Genomic DNA, 26,517 nt, shown 5'->3' on the forward strand with positions numbered 1-26,517 from the left:
CTCTTTCCATAGCAAAGGTCTCGACTAAATATTCCTGGTATTTAGACAGGTATTCTCAAGCACTTTCTATGATGCACTCCCAACGTAGGCAACCAGCTGGGTGTCTCAACCTTTGTCATTGCCCTGCATACACTGAGAACACACCCTTGTATAGCGTTTCTCAAACTGGGGTCTGAGAAGGCACTCCAGAGGGTCTGCAGCTGACAAGCTTGTTGTTGAGTAGTAATGCCTGTTTCTTTCTTATTCTCCCTGCCCCCACCTGCCACATGTCTGAGAAATTCAACAAGTGCAGATTGCTTAGCCACTGTATTTCTATGGAGGGAAAAAGCTAATCTTGCTTCATTTCTTCTTCTTGTGCAAGTGTTAAAGACACAGGAGACCTGGCAGAAAATAAGCAAAAAGGATTTATGTAACCTTAAATTGGAGCCTATGAAAGGCAGCTGTAAAAATCGAAGGTACCAAACAAGTTGAAGATAAAGTGGAAATGACAGACTTCAGGTTTTCAGAGCTGTGGGTAAAACATTTTTTCTTCAATCAACAAGCATAAGGGGAATGTAAAAAATTGTAAATCAAAACTGGGGGACCTTAAGTAGCTAACGTTTGAGAATTGCTGCCCCCAAACATGCCTATCACTTCCCCATAAAAAAACACTGAAGGTAAGATTGGTTACGCTGGAACTTAACAAAGCTGTTTTTCAAGAACTTTGCATTGACCAATTTAGACTGTGAGTGGGAGCTCACAGGCCTGGATGTTCTCTTGTCAAGCGCCCCCCCCCCCCCCGCCCAATACCAAGCTCCTTGTACATTAAAAAAAAAAAGTAACTGGAGGGAAAAGAAGGGCAAGACCCTTCTTCCTAGCACTTACATGCATATGAAGATTTTTTTTTAAATGGGGGCAGCATTCAAAATTCCCACTATTTTTTAAAGACTTCAAATGAGTGTGCACCTACAACAGCAAAAGAAACAGCTGTAATGGAATGTGGTTGGGGGTATAACAAGAGGTAACTGAGAAACGAAATTATAGACAACTGATAACATGTCCCACTTGAAATATATCCTAGTTCAACAAGGTTTCACTCTTGTTAAAAGTCAGAGAGCTCTGAATAACTCCTAATTCTGTTGCTAGGCATCCATTAACAGTTTAGTCAGTATTCCAGGCTTGGTTTCTGTCAGGAAAAGGTGGGGGGACAGGTCCCTTTCCAGGGCTGTTTTGGCCTTTGAGGGAGGATGCACTGGGGCCAGGAGCAGAAGCAACCACATGGCAACTTGACACCACATGACTTGCATGGCACACCCCCTGTGATTTTCATGAGGCCTTGTTATATTGATTTTGTTCACAGATACTGAATTGTCTTTTCTATTTTTCTTTCTGTTTTATATAGAATGAATTTCTCATATTTGTTCTAGGAGATAACATTATGCTCCTAATCTGAAATGTTGTAAGAAATCTGTATGATGTAAAAGAAGTATTTATTATGGTTGTTTAAATGTTTTATCTTGCTCTTCCTCCCAAGAGCTCTTGCACAAATGGAAACACAAGAAATTCACTTCAAGGAGCCCTTGAGCTAAGCCTATTAACCGTACCAGGTCTTGCCTTTCTGCTTGTGCATGATGTGGTGCCAGATACATTTCAGCAGCGCCAGTGCCCCCTCCCCCGAAAATAAACTTCTGTGATCAAATCATACTGCCCCTCCAAACTAGACTGCAACAATGTCATCAAATAGCCTTTTGCCGTCTGTACACAGCAACCCTGACCGGAAATGAAAAATCAGTGCTTGATCTTTCAGCAGCTCTTGCACAATGTCTTGTGGAAACAGAACTGTGTTAAGTAAACCTCTTCCACTATTGCATGAACAGATCCAGCCCGCTGTTCTCCCCCATCTCTACGTTATGCCTCCCAACCACCCTGCGAAGTAGGTTAGGCTGACAGGAAATGCTTGTAACGCTATGCAAAAACAAGTCCAAGCTCCTATTATGAACCAAAAAAGAAAACAAAAAATAAGCACATAGAAGAGTTCTCCTTTAATGTGAGTAGTATAACATTTGATTAATCTAGGGATTATCTTATTGCTACTAGTCATATTGTGTTGGGATTGAATTGAAAAGCTTGTTAGTTGAAAACAATGGCTGGTTACAGAGGCTGATTCAAGATTTTGATGCTAGGTCATCCACGGTTTAAACTTTTCCACGGGTAGGATGAATGGACCAACAGATATAAAGAGCAAAATCTTATTGCAAATAACACTGACTTCTTTCTTTGGCAAGCATATATCTTAGCGAACAACCAGAATCTTAGTAATTTTGAAAAGGAGGAGAATCCAGCTACTTCATGGACATACTTGAGACATATTAAAAAGTCTAACTTAACAGTTCTATGCCAGAATTTCACAAATGGAAATGCAAAAATTCAGTGCCAGGTATTGATATCTACTGTATTCAAGCATATCTGTCACATTTCAAAAACGAAATTCATTATGCAAATTATTACCAGGCTTTGATAATTCATGAACTAAGCTACTGACTGGACCATACTGGTTTGAGTCACAAGGCTCAGTATCCTCAGAAAGCTCAGATTGCCAAACGCAGATGAGATGAGAGAATGGGAAAGGTCTCCAGGTGTCTTCTCATGTGTGAGTTTATGAGATCAAGTTGCAGCTAACTTATGATGACCCCACAGGGCTTTCAAGGCAAGAACCTTCAGAGGTGGTTTGCCACTGTCTGCCTCTATGTAGCAACCCTGGCTTTCCTTGGTGGTCTTCCATCCACATACTGACCAGGGCCAACACCACTTAGCTTCCAACATCTCACAAGATTGGGCTGCCTGAACTGTCCAGGTCAGGGCTGTCTTCTCTTAGTCTGATTTTAATGGACAACTTATTTGTAATGTCATTTCTGCAGAACTTAGTGCCTAACTCAATGTGAAAGAGACAGTCAGGTTAGAAAATATTTTTCTCCCTGTCCTAGAGGCTTGCATCAAGATAGCCAAAAAAGATCAAACATGCTGATGCTTTTGGAATATGCTGGTTTACAGCTCTGTGTTCTTCTGCTTACTGAACTGGCTTATTCTTTTAGCAGAACAAACTGTTCCACACAGAGGCAGGAGCTGGCAGTATTTGAACAAAGGATTCCCCCCCCCAACATACACACACACTCCTGACTGCATTCCACCAAAGACCCAATGCACTTCCAATGCCAAGATACAAAAGGTCATAGCAGGCCAAGTCAAGCAGTGGGTGTAGCTCCAGTATGCATCACAACCAGCTAGGGAAGTGAGTGGTGGGGAACAGATGAAGATCCCCCAAAGGATAGACACTAAGATATATAACATGGAAGGTGTTGCACGTGGGTCTTAGAGAACTTGCTATTTTGTAGAAGACCCGCACAAGGTAGGAGAGGTAATTTTCCTCTAGCATCACCCATACAGGGGGAATTATAAGGGATTAAATGGATTTTATCACATTTTTATCCCGTTATTCCTCCAAGGAACACAGGGTTCTTATCCCTGGTTGACCCTCACAACAACCCAGCAGGGAAGGTTGGTTGGGCCACTTGCATGCACATGCTCTCTCTCCCCTATGTGTGCCATTGGTGCAGAGTCACCCAGAGAGCTTTGGCTAAGTGGATGTTAAAATGCAGGTCACTCTATTAGTCCAACACACTCTCCACTACCTCCCACACGCTCTCCTAAGGGGTTCCGGTTCTGTTCTCCAAAAAAGTCAGGAGATTCTTTGTTAACACCCTCACTGCACCCCTAAGTTATCGTCTGTAATCAGCAATGAAATAAAATGTTATACTGAATAAAATGTTATACTGATTTTACAAGAAAAACTCCACTTTCAACATGAGGTACATTTACTATCAATTCAAGAACAAGAGTTGATGTTCAGGACCATACTGACATAAGTCCTCCTAAATGAGAGAGGAATTGCTTGGGAATTTCATGTGATTCTCAGTTTTTCACAAATAATGGGCAAAGTATACTCATTTTCTCCAAACTAGTGGATTTTCCACAATCCATGTAAATTGTAAGAATAAAAGGAAAATTGGCGGGAAAACTATATGACAGAATATTGTCTACACATAGTTGCTGTAGGCTTACCACAATTTATCAAAATGTCCTGCTCCTTTGAGCTTTACAAGCTTGATTTTAGACTGTTATACATACTTTCTTTCTTCCTTTCTTCCGCTATTTTTCTGACCTATAGATCTTAAGTAGTAACTGAAAATATGAAGAAGAAAGGAAGAATTCAGGATGGAGAAAGTTAGTCCATAAACTACAAAAAGACTGATTTCTTGTAAGTTGCCCAGATTCTCATGGCCTGAGCTAAAAATTTGGATAAAATGAGTAAATGTTCCACTCTTGATTCTGCTAACAATTTAGGAACTAAGTTATATGCATTCATGCCTACAATATCAGCAAATTGAGCACAGAGATGTTATAGTCTACAAATGTATCTTAGGTTCCACTCAAATACACATGCTTCAACTTACAGCAAACACTTCAAGGCAAAGCTCTAAGATCAGACTGATATCTGAGATGCATTGATTGGTTAGATGGCCTGTTGTACATATATTGGCCAGAACTGCAATCTGCAAGGCAGAGAAGCAGACACGTGCTTCCATAATTCACAAAACATACTATGTGAGATGGCTGCTCTACATGGACACCTAAAATATGAAGTTCTTCACCCCAAAAAGGGAAATCCGACTTATTACCAACACTGGATTCCCAGGCACTTGTCTGCACTTAGCTGCAGTTTCTGTGCAGTTTCAAGGGCAATTCGACGCAGAACATGTTGAGCCCCCTCAATCAACAAGGCATTTGCGATTCCACCAACAGGTCTGATACTTTTTCCTGGCATGATTTTAAAAGCCTGGAGCAGCATGGATCAAGAGCACGAGTGTTGGCTCTCAGGGGAGTGTTGACTCCCCGAGAACTCTGTCAGCATCCACAGGCAAGATCAGTCTCAATCTATCCCTAACAATAGGACAAGCAAGTGCTTCTGACAGCATAGGTACCTGACCTGCTCTCAACTTCACTGCCAAAGCAGAATGGATGAGAGATTTTGTCTGAAAAGAATCTCAAAAAACATCACAACTAGGGGTCAAGTGAATATCACTGACCAGGATGTTACCAAGTCATGAACCATTTTAAAAAATAGAGCTGAACAAGATTCTGCTGACCTAATGGTGGCAGAAAAGAAAGTCGTCTTCACCCAACTATACTTGAGAGCAAGCAGAAATTAGGAAACCACATATGGCTGCTCTAACTATTTCTCCTCCACCTCTCATCTTAATTAATCTTCTCTTGGCCAAGCTGGCATGGCACTGGCTGAAAAGTTATGCTTCAACCCCTGCCACTTCAAAATAAAGGCTAGGGATGACAACAACAGACATAGCAACATAGTTTTGCAGCCAGTGAGGAATGTTTAAGAAAAACAATCTTCTAATTATACATCTGAAATACAGCTTCTGTAAAAAAATCACATATTAAATGCTGACATCATTATATCATATGGTAATATATTTATATTGCAAGCCTATGAAGTAAACATAGACAAGATTCCAAGAGGTCTTCCAAGGCCAATCCATACCTGTCGATCTTTAATGTTCTGTTAGTATATTCTTTGCCATCTCTTTCTCTTTCCTTGTAGGCATCGTACAATCTCTGTTGTCCCAACAGCAGAATCAGACCTATAAAAATTAAAAGATATTAATGCCTAGGAATTCACTACTACCAATTCAACTTCTTTAAGGTTAAGGACGGCCTTAGCGGGTCAGACCAAGGTCCATTCTAGTCCAGCATTACTACAAATTAATTTGGCTCCAATAGCACCTTACAGTCCAACTAGATTTCCAGGGTATGAGCTTTCTGAGTGTTCAGAGCTCCCTTCATCAAATACTCTGAGAGACTGTAACTCCTTCTTGCTAGTTCTCCATACCGGTAATCAGATATTGTCGTTTGTCACTACTATAGCTAATAATCATTTGACAAACTGTGAGATCTGGGTTTTTTTAAGGAAAGCAGAAAAACAAGCACAAAGTGTAAAATGAATAAGCATTACTTACTCAAATACAATTTGCAAGAAGCAATTCGTGTCATTTTCTAGCTAAAAGTCCCAAAGACCACAAGCATCAGCTAGTTAAGGAAGCTGTCACAAACCAATACTGTTATAACCCATAGCTATATTTAAATCTGCAACTTGACTTTCCACTCTCTTTCTCTTCTCCTCAATCAATGGCTGATTAAATCTGCTTACTCAGAATACAGATACAGGTAAACCGACTTCTTTGTTTAAAAGCCCAAGAGTCAGCTTAACAAATAAGGTGCTTGCTAAGAAAAGTGAAACTCTCCCAAAAAAACAAAATACACAGAAAGCTTAACAAAACTTCAAGGCACTGTAATTTGATTGCTTTTAAAAGATATGCATGATCCTTGCTGCTGTAGCGGATTTAACATGCATTTATTCAACCCTGCTTCCTGATGATTTAAATTACAATTCTCAATACAACGAATCTAGACTAAAGGGGAGGGGGAGATAGACAGTCTCTCCCCTCCCTCCCCCAGTGAAAGTTGCAGTTTGGGGAAGGTGTTAAAATATTTGCAAAGATTTAAAACATCCAACACTATCTTCACTCTCTTGCACATTTTTTTCATGCCTGATTGCAGCCAATTTGTCTGATCTGCTGTTGCTTTGGAGGCAGGGAATGTATTTCCACTGTCTTACCATACTACACTTGCAATTTCATACCCTTCTAGTTCTTTTGTTCCCATCTGCCCACAGTTACTCATTACTTTTATTTATATAGTATCATCAATTTGCTTTACAGAGTACAAGATACCCTGTCGGGGCTGAACAGCAGCCCTATCTATACTCTGCCCTGATTTGCCAGGTGAATTGAGGCATTGATCCAAATGCCTCGAATCTCCAAGAGTGCATCCTCACACATACACACACACACTTTCCTCAGTGTAAGCAGTGCGGCACTTTTCACAAAGGAGTGTTAAAAATTGCTGAAAAGGGGCCCCCATTTTGCAGGAGGTAAAAATCCTGTCAAAGCGTATCTTTCCTCCAACTGGAGTTCAGCATTAAGAAATAAATAATTGTAAATAATAATTGATAATACATATTCACAGCTACAGGTAAGTAAGTATCTTGAACAAAGAAGCTGGTTTTCACACAATCACCACAGATCTGTCCCCCATTAAAATAAGGAGTGAAAGATGTAAAAAAACGTGAAAGTATGCAACAATTCAATCTTTTGAGAAACAGCCCAACTTCTACACAATAACAGCATTTGGACAGAGGAATAAGCAAAACCAAGCCTGAACACACAGTGCCACTTCTGGCAAAGCAAAAATATCAAGAGAACTGGGGAAGGTTTCAAATGTTTCTCTAATACTATTGAATATTGATCAGAATGATACAAGCAGCAAAAAAGTATGAAGTCCCAATTAAAATGGACAGTAAAAATATAAAACAGCTCTAAAATCTTATCAATGATGATTACATACAACCGTTCATAAAATTGAACCTGAACAACAACAAAGAGGTTACAACTAAATACTAGATTCAGCTCCCCACTCAAAAGTAGACATGGGCACGAACTACAAAAAAACCCAAACCATGGAGTTCGTGGTTCGTGGCGTTTTCACGAACCAGAAACCATGAACCCCCACGAACTGGGGCAAGTTCACAAACCAGTTCGTGGGGTTTAAATGCCCCTTTCCGGCCACTTAGGAGCGGCAGGGAAAGGTGCATTTGATAGTTTAAATGGCCCTTTCTTGCCGCTTGCAAGTGGCAGGGCCCTTTAAACAGCCCAAAGCCCCCAGCCCCCCCAGCCACAGCCCCCCACTTACCTTGGCTCTGCTGCTGGGGTGGTGGAGGCCGCAGCCCAGAAGCAGCAGCTCCGGCTTTCTGTGCCACCCTGAGGGCCCGCAACCTTCTCCCCCTCCTCCAGCAAGGGGCGGGAAGGGCGTTTTTGGCTTCTTCCACCACTGCGCAGGCCCACAGGGTGGCATCGGAGGCTGAAAAGGGCCTTCCTGCCCCTCAAATGGCCACCGCGGCCATTTCAAAAATTAGTACACTTGCAGAAATACTCAAACTTCAATTCTATTTTAAAATTTAACAAAGGCCACTTAAAAGAGATAAGAATTGGAAAGGACATTTCAGTATTTTTGCTAGATACACAGAGTATTTTATTCCAATTCTACTTGTGATACTGTGCAATTCCATTTCAAATTTTTCTAACAAAATGTGGGGAAATTAAGAGAACTCATAGGAGACAGGTCCCTTACAGGAGTTGATGTAATAGAGTGGAAGAAAAGTACAAACTTGAGATGTCTCCAGTTCAAACCTCACTTCATTAATGCACTGGCAGTGCCATCCTAAGCAGAGTTACACCTTTCTATGTCTGTTGCAGTCAATGGGCTTAGAAAAGTATAATTCTGTTTAGGATTGCACTGTAGATAGCTTTTGGTAATGTCTCTGTTTATCACTGTCCTACCTTACAGTGGTATTTAAGGGCTTCTGAAGTGTTGTGTGCAAAATGATTTTGCTGCATTAATAGTGGAGAGCCCCGTGGCGCAGAGTGGTAAGCTGCAGTACAACCTGAGTTCGATCCTGGCGGAAGCCATGTTCAGGTAGCCGGATCAAAGTTAACTCAGCCTTCCATCCTTGTCTCCTTTATTTTATCACTACTTTTCATAATTACAGTCTGCAGAGAAATCCACTACAGAATAAGTTTAAAGCTTAACAAGATGAGACACAGGGAAATCTGCAAATGGATTTCCCATTGGATAAACAGCAGGTGCGTGGGCCCCCAAATTAGAACACTTCCAGGAGCTGTCATTTGCTCTGCAGGGGAAACATACACGGACCATATGGAGGTGGACTGGGTTGGAAAAAGGCACAGCACTGTCCCCATCCAATTCAAGAGATCCCTTAACTGCCATTTATTTATTTAACTGCCAGTCTGTTCACCAAGCTGGATCCAGTGGCAGATTTCTATGAATGGAAGGGGTAGTGGTTTTTGCCAATTGCCCTCTTCTACAGCAGACCTCCAACATTCCCCTCAAGTTGAAAATACTCCACACATAGAAAACTAGATGGCTGAAGTTCTGTGTTGCTCCCTCCCTCAACTCTCCAATCAGGTACTGGTGGGGTCTGAAAAAAGGGAAAAAATTAAAAGCATAGATGCCCTTTATTCTTTAAGCTGTTATAAGTATACTGTGCACAAGGCAGACTTATATAAAGATTTTGAATTGCTATAATAACAATGCAATCCTATGGAGTTACTCCAGTCTAAGGCCATTGACTTCAATGGGCTTAGACTGGTGTAACTCTCCATAGGATTGCACTGTAAGTGTTATAAATCTAATGTTCAACACTGATTTGAGTTTTATTGACCCTCTGGGGTCCAGGTGGGCAGGGGTTTATTTAAGCACACAGACATTTTCCTTTGCATTACAACCTCTGCAGTATTCCTGATATGACAGCTTTTCATATTACTGCATTTATGATGGCTGTGTGTTTTCCTTCCTCCTCTTCTTTTCTTTTCTATAAAATAAAAACTTTTCATACACATACAAGCTTTAGCAAAAAAAAAAACCCCAAAACTAAAATTAGATGGCTGGGACAAGGGGTTCAGGTTTAGCCTTCTTCCCAATATGCTAACCTTGTACATGTAGACATGTTTTTAGTTGGAGAACATTCTGTTATGGGTCCTCCCTCCTCCCAGTAGTCTAGTCCCAATGCAAACTGACCATGTCATCTGCTTTTTGTGTGAAAGCTTGGCCCAGTCCAGGAGATTTGCTGAGTCAGGGGCAGGTGCATTCCCCCACATATCTGAGGGGATCCATGTGTGTCCAAACCTGCTTTACAGTCAAACCCCAAACTAACACAGGTTAAATACCCTCCAATGGTACCAAATCACTTTTTATATACATAGTAAAAGGGGGCCTTCAGTATGGTAAAAAGATTCACGACCACTCCTATTCAATCTGTGTTTACCTACAGAGTAGTAATTTCTTTTTAGTGACACTGACTATACCTGTTATTCTATCTTGGAATATTCATTGTGAATAATATAATGATCCTATGTGCACACCCATAAAACGCATAGCTTCCCAGTCCATACACCCAGAAAGGTTCAGATATTTCTTATACTTAAACTAATTAACATTAGCATAAATCCAGATACTCTGATAAGACTGGTTGTTAGATCTCAGCCACAGTGCACACAATTCTGGTCAAATGACAGCATGTGACACTCTTATCAGCTCTGACTTTGCTGCAGAAAAATCACGTCGTGTACTAAGGGGCTGTCATCAAGCACAAGCTGCTTATTGATAACTACTCCTGTGCGGATCCTTATTTCATCTCTTAATATGCTCCACCTTTAGGGATTATTTTTTTATATAGACTTCAATTTTTTTAAAAAAAAATCTTAATTCACACTGGGTCCCTCGCATTGCACTGGGGCCAGTGTCAGCATATCCTCAGGTGGGGCAGCTGATAGGGCCCAGAGTTCTGGCAGGATCCACTGCTAAAGAACCCAACCATATGCTGCCATGGAAGGAATGGTTGGCACGATGGTGGCGGCACTGTTGGCACAATGAGGTGACACTGCTGTTGACACATCTGCTTACACCACCCAGCACCCTTGGGGAAAGGATATACGGTAAGTAGGAAGGCTCAAAAATAGGTAGGGAAGGAAGAAAACACAGGCAGGTAGGGATGTGGGTGGGCTGGAAGGAAGGCATGAGTGGGAGTCCTGGTGGGGAGAAAAGGGGGACCCTGGGCACTCTGTACCTGTCCCCCCAAACGCTGCAACTGGCCCTGCACTGGACTCTCTCCTAGAATTACATCACTAAGGGTAGAGGTTCAGCAAGGAGTAGAGAGTGAAAAGTGTCCCAAGAAACTAGGTACCTTTTCACCCTGTACTCACTATGAGATGCCAGGCATGCAGAATACTTGCATGCTACTTTTCTGATCACATGGGCTAAATCATCATGCTAGTCTGGTCTAGACGTTAAGGAAAAGATGTATTGGAACAGTATAGACGTCTCCAGATTTGAACTGTCTAGTTATGCTCTCTGGGAAGTTCTACATATTATGACTGTATACAGACATACCCAAAAATCAAGAGTCAAGACTGACTGCTCTTTTCCCCTCATATGGCTTTCCCACCCTCCTTTGCTTTTGGGGCCCATTTGACAGATGTACTAATGAGCAAATGAATCTACTAGTACACTGATTCAATACTGTCTTCTCTACTTCTGCTTCGGGAAGGCTGCATTACCCCCCCCTTTTTTCCCCCTCTTTTAAAAAATCTTTTAGAAGTACCACATGAACATTCAGTCACTTAAATATTTGTTTGCTTTTTTAAAAAAACAGGAAACAGGAGGAGGAAGTTACCTAGTTACTTCACAGGGAGTAACCAATCAGCACTCTCCATGGCCAGCTTCTGCTGAAGAAAGCTGATTTCTCTTGTAAGTCATTTCTGAAGGAAAGGTTGTATGTGTACCATTGTAATCTTGCCACTGTTGTACATGCCCTGGTAACATCTAGATTAGATTACCAGCAATGTGCTATATGAAAGGCTGCCCTTGAAGACTGCCCAGAAACCACAGCTGGTACAGAATGCTGCAGTGAGAATCCTTGCTGGTATGGGTTATAGGGACCATATCCTTCCAGTTTTGTTCCCTCTTCATTGGCTTTCAATCTGCTTCTTAGCCAATTCACAGAGAATAGTATTGACTTTCAATGCCCTATGTAGCTTGAGTCTTGTATACCTTAAGAACCACCTACTCCCATATGAACCTACCTAACAATCGCAGTAATCTTTAAGGGAGAGGCATCATCCAAAACTTAGATAGGTAGCAACCTGAGAAAGGGCCTTCTTGGCTATGGCTCCAAAACTACGGAATTCCCTCCCCAGGGAGGGAGTCTGTAGCTCTTTATGAGCAGGTGAAGAGTTCTTTGTTTCATTTGCTGTTCCCTTATCAATCGCTCCTTCCTGTATGTTTAAACTGCTGTTTCCCTGTTTTAATTGCTTGTTGTTTAATTGCAATTTTATTGTTTTGTTTAACTGCTGTATTATTTTTAAAGGTAACTTTTAAGTTGACATTTAATGTCTAATTGTTCACTGCATGGAAGTCCCTAATTGGATGGAAAGGCTGATTAAAATGTTGTGAATAAATAAGCAAATAAAATCTGCAGGACATGTAAGAACGCACTGGTCAAGGTATTTATGCAGCCTATGACCTCTGTGGAAAATACTAGTTAGACTCTCATTTCCCAAAAGCAATGCTTAATGTGAACAAAGTAAACATATATACATGTTATTAGGAAACCTGATACATTCTAGGCTCCCAGACAGGTGAAGGTAAGTACTTTTTAAAAATGTGCTTCTGTACACACATATATTCCATCCATACATTACGAAGGGGAGGAAGACAAAAGTATACATGTTGTACAGCTGTCTGGAAATATCGAGGATATGTTTTCTTTAACATTCAAAAAACATTCAAAAAACAAGACGTGGATTCTGACAAACGACTGCCACATGCTGTAGCTGGCTAAATTATTTCTAGTCCCGGGCACAAGACCTGATACACTAATAAATCTGTTAAAAAGAGAGAAATGGCAATAAAAGTTCAATTTCACTTGGGATACACTCAAAAATGCCACCCCCTCCAAAGCCCATTTGAAGTCCAACTAAATAAAGGCATAGTAACAACAGACCACAGGATCAGAGGTTATTGAAGGTCACTTCCCCATACAATTACAAGAGCTACTGAAGTTTCTGAGCAGCGTCATCTGGTTCCACCCACTATTACACTCTGTGATGGAAAACAAGGCATCTTACTACTTCTTCAGCATACAGAATTACTCAGCTCTTTTCCTTTACCACTCTTAAGATCCACTGCTCTTAAAAAACAAAACACTTTCCTACAACTGACCTCTACTGGATGCATACCAATTACACGTGCTCCTGGTTTTATTCCCCCTCAAACTCAGACTTTGAAGTCGCTTTCACAATATTTAGCCCACTCTACACACAGGGTTCCAATACTGTTTCGTAACTATAACAGCTAAATGTTGTTTGTGACATCACAGCAACCTCTGTGAAGGAACATCATGTTTTCCAAGCTGAAGTTTCATTCTTGTGGGACAGTTCACCAAATGGTCTGTGAGCTTATATTCACTCACAGGTAAAGGAAAGTCTGGGTAATAACTATTTTAAATTTAATACTATTCACAGATAAAAATGGAGACAAAATATACACAAACAGAAACAGTGGTTAGGATTTCAACCACTTTGGAAAGAAGGTATTACTAGATACCCAAGACCTTGAGCTCTGAAGTTACCAATAAATTTGCCAGGAAAGAAGTTTAATGCATAACAAGAGTGCAATCAAAATGCTGCTCAAGCAAGTTTTATTTTGAAAGACTGTATAAATTGTTCTGCTGCAACATACTATGACCTGAAATCTGTCTAGGCTACTTATTGTTAATTCTTGTTATGCAACAAGGGCTATTAGAGTAGAAAATGGCTGACAGCCAAGATCTGGATGGTCATTTCAAATCACCATGTGACTCCTAACCTCTGAAGTTACTCCATCCACTCTCTTCCCTACTTTTCTCTCTTCTTCTTGAATGCCTCTCTCCCCTTCTCCTTCCTCTAGACCATTTTCTTGGTGTGCTGCCTCTTTGAGCCCCTTACCCACTGCAGGATTGCTCAGGCGCACGCTCAGCCCTTTCCTTGGCCTTCCTTGTTTCTCTCTAGGATTTCAGCAGCTTGGGCAATAGTAGCCAGGGGCTTCAACATAACCACAAAATTATTTGCTGCATTACAGTATAGGTTTCTTGTAACAGAGGCACAGATTTGCAAGTGTTTCTTCTTATTCAGTGAAGAGGAAGGATATATCAGGCCAATGTAACCAGAAAGCAACAATAAAAGTCAAGATTTCTATTATTTAGATGCCTACATTCTAGCAGAGGAGTTAGCCGTGTTAGTCTGTGGTAGCAAAATCAAAAAGAGTCCAGTAGCACCTTTAAGACTAACCAATTTTATTGTAGCATAAGCTTTCAAGAATCAGAGAACTTGATTCTCGAAAGCTTATGCTACAATAAAATTGGTTAGTCTTAAAGGTGCTACTGGACTCTTTTTGATTTTACATTCTAGCACTGAGCCATACCAGAAACCACCTAATAATTAGTGAATGTAAGAGCATTGCAAGCTCTAAACTGCTTCAACATTATCACAGTCATTCTTACAATACCCCTCTAGGGCAGGGCCAGTATTATCATCCACATTTTGCAGATGGAAGACTGAAGCTGGATGACAGTGGCTTACCTAAGACCACCTAGTGAGTTTGCAATTGGAACTAACTCCCTTCCCAGAGATAGCTCATTCTCTTACAACAATTCATGGATATTCATATCGCATGCAGAAGTCTGACACTATCGCAATTAGCTCTGGTTGCATTAGAACAGAAAGAGACAATTCAGTACAGTGTTACCTAAATTTAACAGTAGAAGGTGACAAGGAAATTATTTGTCTTGTCCTATACATAAAGATTATGAAACTTCAGCCTTTACTTCTAGCCTCTTGCTGCTACAAAAAAACTGGAAAAAGATACTTTCTGTAACATTTTCTAACAATTTATATCAGATTTCAGTACAGATTGGTAAAAAAAAAAACCCAGAGTAATGAATATATTTTTCTTCTAACAGTCTTAACCAGAAGAGATACAACACAGTGTTTCAAGTTCTGCATCCAGAGTTGTTAACTTGGAAAGTCATTATTGATCACATGGAACAAACTGTATACACCACTTATCTACAGGATTGTTAAAACTAAGGCTAATGAGGGGTGTCACTTTCGACTTACGGTGACCGTATGAATGAAAGACCTTTAAAACATCCTATCAATAATAGCCTTGCTCAGATCTTGCAAACTGGTGGATGTGGCTTCCTTTATTAAATCCAGCCAACTCATTTTGGGTCTTCCTCTTTTCCTGTTGCCAGGGGGAACTGATCTGTTTTACCAGGAGTGGGATATTTCAAATATGTTTGTGCCCAAGCACAAGGTAGTTTTATAAAACTGTAAGGTTTTACCATAACATAATTATTGTGACAATTTAAAAATTGTTAGGGAACAAGATGCCTGGTGTGATGCAAACTGGTATTCACCTGGACCCAATAATAAAATTTTGTTTCAAAAGTGGCATTACATATCTGCAAAAATAAGTATTTGCAGTGAAGCTTGCCCACAAAGAATGAATCTTCCAATTATCCTCATTTTTTGAATGAACATTAGCTTTGGACGGCTTCCCTCAGATTCACTCCCAAGCAGCACTATATACAAAGGACCTACACATGATCCTACTCACATTAGATCCTGTGGGAAAGAAAAAAATCTATACTTGTGCATGACTTATAAATAAAGGCATGTATAAATCCTATCCACAATATGGTTTTGGGGTTGCACTTTCAGCCTTAGGAACATCTCTGTTCAGGAAAACATTTAAGGTCCTGTTTGAAGGTAATCTACTGGCTACAGGTAACAAGGACTACCCTCTCAGATCCCTTTATAGGTAAGCTTTGTTTGGGGAAGAATTCCATAGGACAGGCCTTGCTCATATGGAAGGCTTCGTAATTGGCTTACCAGCCTCCAGATGGTGCCTGGATATCTCCTGGAATTACAACTGATATCCAGGCCATAGAGATCAATTTCACGGGACAAACTGGCTGTTTTGGGAGGTGGACTCAATGGCATTATACACTGCTGAGGTCCTCCCCTCCCCAAACTCCACCCGCTCCAGGCTCCACTCCCTTTAAACGGTTTTAAATGAAGTGATCTGACTAATAAACCTTTTATTGATTTTAATATTGTATTGCTCTGTTTCAATCATTTACATATTTATAATTTTTAGATGGGTGCCATTATTTTGTTTAGCTGCCTTGTTGGCCTGGCACAGCCTGAGACAAAAGGAACATGGTCCAGAGTCGGAGAAAAGCTAGACCTGTAGTAAGGGAGACTCTCCCTTCCCAAAACACCCCAAGCTCCTTCTGTGAATATTCATGTTAACGGGCAGGGGAGGGAGGGAAGGTTCATCTTTGTTTCTTACATAAACATAAGGGGGGAATACAAACAGGTGTTTTCCCCACAGCAATGCAAGAGACAGTACAGAAGAGACTATACACAGTTTCTGGAGTAACTCCTTAACTCCTTACTGACCAAACTCATCCTCATCACCCTGTTCCATAATCTTGTCTGCCTCTCCCTTCCTCTCCCCCTTAAGATCAGCCATGACATACTGAGCAGAACTCTGAGTGAGATTTATATTATTTTTGTTTTGCCTCATTTGTTTGCACAGAGGACTTTGACTGAGAAGCACACTGGGCAACTGGAGGAGAAAAGAGAAATGATTTCAAAGTCTCACTCAATCTAGTATCTTTATCAGTATTCCTTATAAGCCACCTTGCTTCGAGTTGCCTGTGTGAAGGAATGTTCACCTCTAAATATGTGCAAAATGGAGATGAAGTTGCCAGAAATTTTGAAGCCGTGGGCGGAAAAATGAACGATTGGGGAAAAAACGATAATATATGTGATACTTTCCTATCAAACCTAAACTTGTACTGCTTTAACAAAATCAAAGGCGTCACTTATAATGTAGTTGGCACATAAACTTATGCTATTTGGCACTTTTAGGGAATTTACAAGAATAAATGCCTTAGTTTCCTAAAAGCAAGCCAGAAATATATTTAATGCTTGACAGAATCCGGCCCCCACCCGGCCGGCAGCCAAGGGATTGAGGCCAGGGGCCACATTTGCCGCCACAGAGAATAAGCAGCAGCATTTCCCCCAGCCTCGTAGGGCCACGTGGGAAGGGGGCGGGGCTAGGCGCCTTAACAGTGCAGCCCTGTCCCCGTTCCTGCACTTGCCACCTCGTGCACCTATGCTGCCTTAAGCATATGTATCTATCTCCCTTTGCTTACTACAGAATTTTTCTAATTTCAACTTTTATTTTTGCTACTTTTCAGACATAAAAAGTAAGTATTATTTGGAGAGAAACCATCTCAAAGTCCAGTAGGTAGAACTACTAGCATATCTGCATATCAAGTTCAACCTGATAACACTGAACTCTTTGATAATTTATCAAACACATTATGAAATATTAATTATTGCCCAAACTATTTGTATTTAAATACTAAACATATTTTTGAAAATATGTTGACTGTCTACAGCATACGTCATTATCTAACACTAGAGACTGTCTTAAAAGTTTTCATGCTACATATTTTAAGTGAGTAAAACCTTGTCTTTAAAAGCATTTCAATCATTCCAAGTTAGAAAACATTTCATGAGAGTTCCCCCCCTCCCAGCATCCCCCTAAATTTCTATTGGAAATGTTGAAAAAAGACTGTGGGGATAGGCAGACAATGAGACCTTTTTTCTGAATTTTTTCTGTGTCTTCACATGTCTTAGCAGAACGCCCTGTCCACAAAACATGATAACTGCATATACCTTTCCCTACATATCTAGTATCAGGACATATATTTCTAAACTGGGAGGAATGACTGGGTCATTTTGGTTATGAAAGCACTAGTAAATGCCACCACACCACCGATCTGCTTCCTTACCATTTTTTGTTCTACCATACACATCATCTCAGGCTTATGCTTTCCAACATCTCTTAAAAAGAATATAGGTAAACATGATAAATTGACTAAGGGCTCATAACATGCTACAAGCAAATAATGTTGCCCACAGGGTTGCACTGTTAACCTCTCTCTTTAAAACAGAGAATCAGACAGACTGTAAACTTTAAACCATGTAAACTTCACGAATCATAACCATGTTTTACATTTTAGGCATCTTAAGTCTGTACTCATTGTACCATGCTCCTATATGGCACTAACCTTTTTAAAGAAGGTAAAAATTATGATTCTCTAACAAAACCTGAGATTAAGTCCCCAAGGAAAGCATACACTGTTTTATAGACTGAATTAGTGATAGTTCAAATTCTATGCTCTACCAACCATATTCATCTCTGGCCCTGCCATCCTCTCTCTCTTTCCTTGCCATTAACTGAATGGCAAGATGCTACTTCTGAAAAAGAACAAAATAATTCAGAACACATTTCCCCTTCCACATTATCATTATTTCTCATCACTTCCCTATTTTGGAACCAGATGAAATATTATTACTACTAATAATCAGGATGTAGTTGTTTGTTAGGTACAAAAATTGTTTAGTCAGATATTGGTCAATGGCCAAGTAACCAGGGATTTACAGTGCAATCCTATGGAGAATTACTCCAGTCTAAGGCCATTGACTTCAATGGGCTTAGACTGGAGTAACTCTCCATAGGATTGCACTGTTAATCTCTCTCTTTAAAACAGAGAATCAGACAGAACCTAGGGCATAGAGAAACCCTTGACATCTGGCACTTAAAATCCATTACAATTCAAATTAAATAATAAGCGTATCAGACACATGTAGGTTTTGCTGTTCCTACGTAACTCACAGTGCCCTATTCCCAACGTATCCCTAGGATACCTTACAATTAAATTTCTGGCCATTAGCCTGGAGCAGACCTCAGATACAAATCATGTCCATGCAGAGGGTTTACCACTCAGGATTCTTCCACTGTTTCATGATTCCTCGTTTGCCACACGCCATCCACAAGTCTTCTCCTCAGGCAATGACCCCAAGCTTAAGGTATGCATATGGGTTACCTGGCTCTAAGCCCAGGTTCTTCTACTCCCCATTAAAATAACACAAAATGATACATTTTCTAGCTAGGGAGAGCAGTAAACTGTATTTGATCTAAAAACCTATGCAACTAGAAATAATTAGAGACTTCTTACTAAAGGTGTTTTGGGCAGCGTGCAAACACTGTTGAAAGAAAGTGAAGGAGACTTTGTAGGCAAGGTAGTTTACAATGTAACCTCAAACAGCTGACCATATTTTGTTAATAATAGTTAATTTGTTTACTGCCCTCAGATGATCTTTCTTAACTACTAACAGAGACATGTTTTCAGCTCTTCTCTTGATGCTTTACTTGTTTTTAAAACAGAAATAGGATTAGCAGCCTACTGGTTTAAGTCTATGGCACTACTTACAGGCTTCAACTGAACGCTACCAATGTTATTTACCTGTGCAGACACACTGGCCACAGCTATTACTGTTGGGGTATTGCCCACTCTTGACTCTCCTCACTGCAAGTTCATCAGAGAACAGAAGTTAAGGTGTGTCAAGAGGCTGTTCAACTGAGGTTCATTTATTTAATACATTTCTCTTCCAGCTTTTGTTAAGCATCAAATGTAAGGCAGCGTATGTAGGGCCCCCATGAAGTCTCCCACTCAGGCACTGACCAGACCCTAACCTCCTTAGCTTCAGTAATACTGAGGAGCTACAAGTCATGCTTGCACCAACAGGAATATCTCAAAGGTTCTCAAACTTTTTGTGCTGTCATGAGACACACTTCTAAACTTCCTCCATCTTTCAGGACCCTCTTGCTAAGCAACACCATACACCCTTCCCACCCTGCAGCATAAAATACAAGAATCTCACATTATTTAACACTATACAAGTTTAGATTTTATCTTCCTCATTTTTCGTATTTATAGATACGATACATAGCAATATCAAGCATCAGGCTGAGTTTGCCACAGAGTATATACTCCACAGAAGATGCAGCAATCAACAAGGTAAGCATGTTGCTGAATATTCACATTTATAAACATGTAAATCCAAATTATATTATTTGTTCAGGCTCACACTTTAAAATTGTGACCTGTGCTTTCACTATTTGCCTGAAGAAACAAGATTCTGTAGTAAAATTGAAGGACTGGAGAAAGAATGAATCGCTACTCAGTGCACAGATAAGACAAAGTGAGAAATTTCATCTGCTTCCATCTGAATGCCATCACTGGAGAAAATGAAGGATAAGTATGCTAGCTGACTTGAGTAACATGTGACAAGGGTTGACTAATTTATCATTTTACCTACCCTCCTTCTAAAAGAGCACAGGCTGGCTATTTATTTGATCCCACATCAATACCCCGAGGTAGGCTGGGCTGAGAGAAAGAAACCAGCAACTTCACTGGAACATAACTTGGGAGTTGGCCATGACCACCCATAGCATGCATCTAGGAGGCAATGGATGTTAGGCTACACCTAACCTACACCTGTTGTCTTCTGCACCCTCACTGACTGGGGTGGGGTGGGGTGGAAATGAGCCCACTGTGCCATTGTGGCTCAACCCAGACAGCTCTCAATAGCACACATCTGGAAGACGACAGGGCACAGGACTCCATTTGCAAACCACTGGCTTACCTTAATCTCCATGAAGGATTGATTGATATCATGCATCCTCTTTGCTCACAGTTTCACAAGTACAAGGACTATCACCCCAAACAAAATATACCTACCTTTCTTGAATGCAAGCACATTTTAAAATACCTTGGTAAATTTAATATTTGAAGCCCCTGAATGCACTTCTCTGTTACAAATTTAATATTGATGCTCAAGCTATTGCCTTCCAAAATTAGAAAGAACTACCAAATAACAAAGTATGAGAACAAGATAGCTACCGTGCCCATTTAGGCAGTTCCCAATTGCTTCCAAGAGGAAAAGAAGAAGTGGTGTGATGGAATCTGATTACCAAATGCTGCTCTCAAAGGAATAATTTTGTACAACTTTATGGCCTTCAGCAAACATCAGATATACAAGGAAGAGCAAGATGTCTAGTTTCATATTAGAGCCCGGTGAAATAAATCTGTGTCACTCACAGCATTAGAACTGCTTATTCACCATGAGGGGGGAAATGAACTGTAATAAACTGTCCTAGTAATTAGATACAAATGATACTTGGAAGGCAATTTGAAGATTATACCCTTGCAAATAAACATCATTTGTATACTTCGGCTAAACTATATGCATTTGCTTTGCACTTGTTTATTCTAGTCAGCACCTTAGGAAAAAACATAAACCTTTTCCTGTTCTTTACTATCATATGAAGAAAATTAATGTGTATTGCACTTCACAGAAAACAGCACTGATATGGACTGCAGTAATACACACAGTTCACATACACATGGTTTTCCCATTTCTTTCAGGATTACAGAACAATTCTGCATTTTTTAAAAGTCCATTTTCCACACTGATAGATAACATCACCACAGATCTCTGACAGCATATCAGAGCCAGTGGATCAAAGCAATAACTATCCAGTTGGGGTGGCATACTTGCTGTGGTACTATAATATCTCAAGAGCATATATCCATGGTAGATCGGGTATGTCTAACTATGAATTGTACCTTCTCCTTATGCCCAATTATGCCAACAAGCTGAAATCATATTTTCCAAGAACATGTTACCTTGTAATGTAAGCATTCAATGTGCATGAAACATGTGCAGTGAACACTTATATATATACTCTAGAGAAGGTACTATGACTCTCCATGTGTTTTCCTCCACTAGAGGTCACCACACCACATTGGCAAATACATCCATATAGCCTTTTTGTTTTAAGATCACACATCCATGTCAAGCAATCATTAGGGGCAGACCTGAGGAGTAGTGGAAGGATGAAGAGCTAACAAAATCTATTTGCAGTGCAGCTACATAGACTTGGTATAAAACATTCATTCTGATGAGAAAGCATTTCTGACCATACCATTTACATATCAAAAATGCGGATGCAACATTCATTAGAAGTGTATGAAATTGGATAACTAAGAGATATTAGGGAAATTGATTCTATATGCCTCCCAGACCCTATTATAATTTCTGAAGATGAGTAACTTTACGGACAAGCCATGGATCAGAGGCAGAGCATCTACTTAGCATACAAAAGGTCTCAGGTTCAATCCCCAGTACCTCCTGTTAAAGAATCTGGCAGTAGGTGATGTAATAGATCTCAGCCTGAGACCCTGGAAAGCCACTGCAAGTGTGAATATCTATTTACAGTCTGCCATTCTCACTGAGTTCCAAGGCGGATTACAACAGTGCAAGTGAAAATACAATATAATCGACAGCTAAGCCATTCACTGAGCAAAGTACAAAAATGAACAACAGTTAGGACATTCAGGGAAACAGATACAATAGGGAATGGTAGCAAAAAATTTTTAAACAAGCATAAAGCCAAGCACAGAGTCAGAGATGAAATTTATCTGAAACAAAACAATTAATATCCATGGTATGTTTAGCAGTGTGGAAACTCACTAGTAGGTGTGTATCTATATCAGCAGACAGTACCCAATAGCATAGCTTTTAGTTCCCATCCCAACCAAGGCATCACTCTGAGCTATTTCTTATGACACAGTCTTGTAATCTGGGTAGAAAGTCCTCCTGAATAATTCAATTTAGCATACTTTGTGGAAAGCCAGGAAAATGGGGGCTCTCCTGACCACCTCAGGCAGACCATTCCATAAAGTGTGGGCTATCACAGAGAAAGCATGTGTATGGGCAGCTGTAGATTTTACTCAACTGCAGGGTGGTATCTGCAGAAGGCCCTGACCAGATGAATGAAGCTGCTGTGGCATAACACGGGGGAGAGGCACAGATATGAGGGACCAAGGCCATGAAGGGCTCTGAATAAGATACTCATGACCTTGAATTGAGCTAGGTAACTCATGTGAAGCCAGTGGAGTGACAGCAGAATGAGCGTGATATGCATATACTCCATTTAGCTCCTGAGAGTAAACAAGCTGCAATATTCAACACCAATTGAAGTCTCTGATTTGACTATGAGTGGAGACCTACATAGAGTGCATTACAGTAGTCTAGTGCTGATGTTTCTGTGCCAAGAATCCAGGTGGCCAGATCCGCTGTGTCAAGGTAGGGGGCCATCTTCCAGGCTAGTCTTGAGTTCTGAGAAGCCCTTTTTTTGACTTTTCTAGCAGCAGTGCTGGGTCTAATATAATCCCTAGGCTCTTCGGTGAGTCACCCAGGGTCAACTGAACCCCATCAAAAGTCAGAAGCACAATGTCCTTCAATGTCTCTGCTTTTCCAACCAACATCACCTCTGTCTTGTCTGGGTTGTTTCAGTTTGTTTCCTTTCAGCCAGCTGTTGCTTTCAACAGTTGTTAAGCAGTGACTCAGTACCTGTACTGCATCACTAAGGGATTTGGATAACAAGATATAGAGCTGGGCATCATCCACATATTGATGGCAGTTCTGACTGTGATAGACCAACAGTCTGATTCAATATATGACAGCTTAGTATGCATTCAAATATGTTCATTTCTCAATATAATAGTCTTGTAAGGGAAGTGACTCTGAGGCATTATAGACATGTGCATGCCTATCTGTTCAACTGATATATGTAAATTGCCAGCAAGCTACATTCATCTTTAGCAAACAGAAAGCAATCCCTGGATGGATTCATACAGGCAGTTTAGCCACAGCCAGGATGAAGGTAAGACAAACACACACAAACCATCTCAGAAGGTAGATTCAGAAGTGGTTAGTGAGATAAACCAGCCCTAGTAGCAGCGAGACTCCTCTAAAAAAGAATCAACAGATCTGTAAATAGTTAATATCTTAGTTTTGATGCTTATTAAAAAGCCAGATGGCTCAGCATTAGCACACCAAGGCCACAACATAGTGCTAAAACATCTGAGTCATTAGTGACTCAGAAAGAAATAAACCACTCCATGTATTCGCCATGTGTCCTGAGATGCTTTTCTTTTCTTAAGGTTTCTTCAGTCCAAATATTAAGCAGCCTTCAATCTTCAACTCTGAAGACAGACTGAAGGCAATAAAACAGTTTTTTTAAAAAAACAGCAGACATTAAGAAGAACTGACCATCAATGTTAATGCCAAACGAGAGAGTGGTTTACACTTGCAAATTAGAATAGCATGCAGGAAGCTTAATGTCACACCAAAGACATAATAGGCTTCTTATTTGCGTAACTAGAAAAGTGTGGTTAATCTGACTGAGATGAAACTGAATGTAAGCCATAGCCCCTGCACTATGAGTAACACCATATCTATTCTTGCATCAATCAAAAAAGCCCAGCCCTCCAAGGCAGCAGGTAATGCTGAAGCACGTCTTCAAGAAACAAAAGGGAAAGGGAGGTAATAAGGAGAAGTTTAATAAATTGTACAAATTGGCATTTCTGACTGAACTCAAAAGGACGGCTCTAAGGCCCAGCCAAATAGCCAACAAGAATACTGACGTTACTCTCCAACAATCCCTTTGCTATTTTGCTAACAAATATCCAAACCAGAATTCAGAAAAGGACAATGCAAACACATTTCCATGGTAGAGTATAGGGAACATAAATATAAATTATAAATATAAAAAAATTATAAATAAGTAAATATAGGGAATGCTTCCTGATGACATTTTTCACCCCATCATCTTAGATTAGAAGATTAGGTTATATTTCTGCAGGGGAAGACCTGATGGTATGGAAAGAAGCTTGAGAAAGCTTAGGTCACAACAAGTGCGCTGAAGATGCCACAATTTTTTAGCATAGTTTTAAGATAGTAGCAGTAATTCTTAAGGACAAAGAACACAGATCTTTTGCTGGGTTGAAGAAATCGTTTAAATTTCAAAGCACCACTCTAAAATGAAATCCTAAGCATGTTTACTCAGAAATAAGCCCTATGGAGCTCCTCCGAAGGGCTTACTGAGCCTAGGATTTCAGCCTAAGGCACCTAGCTTTTTTTTTTTTGCAGGCTTATCCATCTTGAGAAGAGAACATACATCTTTAGAGTCAAGTAATCTCAAACTGATGAATAATTTTCTAAACACAAGACTGCTCTATTCAATAAAATGGCTTACCAATAACAAGAACAAAGAGCAAGACTTATTAACTATGCAAGGTGTGTTTGCAACGTCATGGAGAAAGACTGTCAGATATAAGAATCATGGTTTTCCTTGCAGAGCAACCTCAATGCAATTGTGGTTGAATTATGACTAACACTGCTGAACCAGACCTAATGGTATCCTACTCAACACCTTGGATGATTCCTAAGGAATGTGATCCCTCTTGTTTTTAAAACTGCTGGAGAAATACTAGGGCTCTGGATGAATATCTTATTCCCACTGAAGAGTTCATACTTCTAGGCTGGTAATCTAGTGTTAGATACAGTTGAGTTACTAATAAAGAGACCAGCTTTAGAGCCAAACATTTCAGATTCAAACAAGGCGTGTGGAGGTTCCATGATCTAGACAGTTTTCTCCACCCCATCCTACCCAAGGTAACAGCTGCTCTGGGGAGGAGGGTGATTTAGATCAGGAAAATGACAAGAAAATAAAGGATTCTTACATCATTCCCACCCCCCAACATGCTGCATCACCAAATTAATAGACATAAGCAGTTGCTTTGAAATATCTAAAAGGGAGAAAAAGGTGATCCTGCTTACATATCTCCCTTGTAACATTTAGTTTGGTTCTCAGAGCATGCAGATAGTTCTGAGATTCTGTACTTCCCAACGTGGATAGATGGAATGCCACATCCTACATTATTACACCTATAGAAGTAGACCTGCACAATTTCTGATTCCCCAAGACAAACACAACCCACTATCCACATATGTAGGTATGTATCAGGTACTTTACAAGCCAGTAAAGAGACAGGAACTATATACTTTACTACTACGTACTGTCAGTTGCTATAAGTATGATCCTACTGAGTAGTTTCTCTGTTGTTTAATATATCAGTCTTGGAATCACTTATGCTCTGTTTTTCAGCATTTCTTCAACTCTGTATTGGATTTCTACTGGCTTTAAATCTTTGCATTGTTTATTGAAATGTTTTTAAAATTGATCCAAAGGAGTTAGCTGTGTTAGTCTGTAGTTGCAAAACAGTAAAGAGTCCAGTGGCACCTTTAAGACTAACCAACTTTATTGTAGCATAAGCTTTCGAGAACCACAGCTCTCTGGATCTGATGAAGAGAGCTGTGGTTCTCAAAAGCTTATGCTACAATAAAGCTGGTTAGTCTTAAAGATGCTACTGGACTTGTTACTATTTTGAAATTGATTTTACTGACTCACAATGTGTAACCTGCCTTAAGTCTCAGTGAGAAAGGTGGAATATAAATGGTATAAATAAAATAAAGTTTTATACTCAGAATAAAATAGCTAACTGTTGCACACATACGTAAAATATTTCCTTCTAGTGTTGCTCTCTGAATATCAGCTTTCCAATTACACGTAGTGTTTCAGGCAGCAGGCAAAAAGATTTCTGTGTTCATAGTCTAACGTAAGTGATTGTCAAAAGAAACACAATGACTTGACTATTTATTGATCTTGATTCAGTTCATCACAATCCTCGTAGCCCATAACTGCTTCAACAATTGTTTTACTCAGATTCTGCCAGCTGATTTAGTTTCTACTGCAACTTCCTTCAGCTAATCAATAAAAGACATAATACCAATCTAAAATTAACACACATGAAGGTTTCTTCATCCAATATTATTAAACCATACCTGTAATTTCAAACATTAATATTATCACACAAGTCTCAAGTTGAGCAAAAAT

General features: G+C 40.1%; 1 protein-coding gene across 1 annotated transcript in view; it reads right to left on the reverse strand.

The window, feature by feature from the left end:
- The window catches only part of ZHX3 (zinc fingers and homeoboxes 3), a 54,116-nt gene that overhangs the window by 19,113 nt on the left and 8,486 nt on the right, over positions 1–26,517 (reverse strand). The window contains exon 2 of the mRNA XM_054979902.1: positions 5,594–5,693. The gene's annotated coding sequence lies outside the window, so the exon portion shown is untranslated. The remainder of the gene's footprint in view (positions 1–5,593; positions 5,694–26,517) is intronic.

Source organism: Eublepharis macularius, chromosome 5 (assembly GCF_028583425.1).
Source record: "Eublepharis macularius isolate TG4126 chromosome 5, MPM_Emac_v1.0, whole genome shotgun sequence".
Taxonomy (NCBI): domain Eukaryota; kingdom Metazoa; phylum Chordata; class Lepidosauria; order Squamata; family Eublepharidae; genus Eublepharis; species Eublepharis macularius.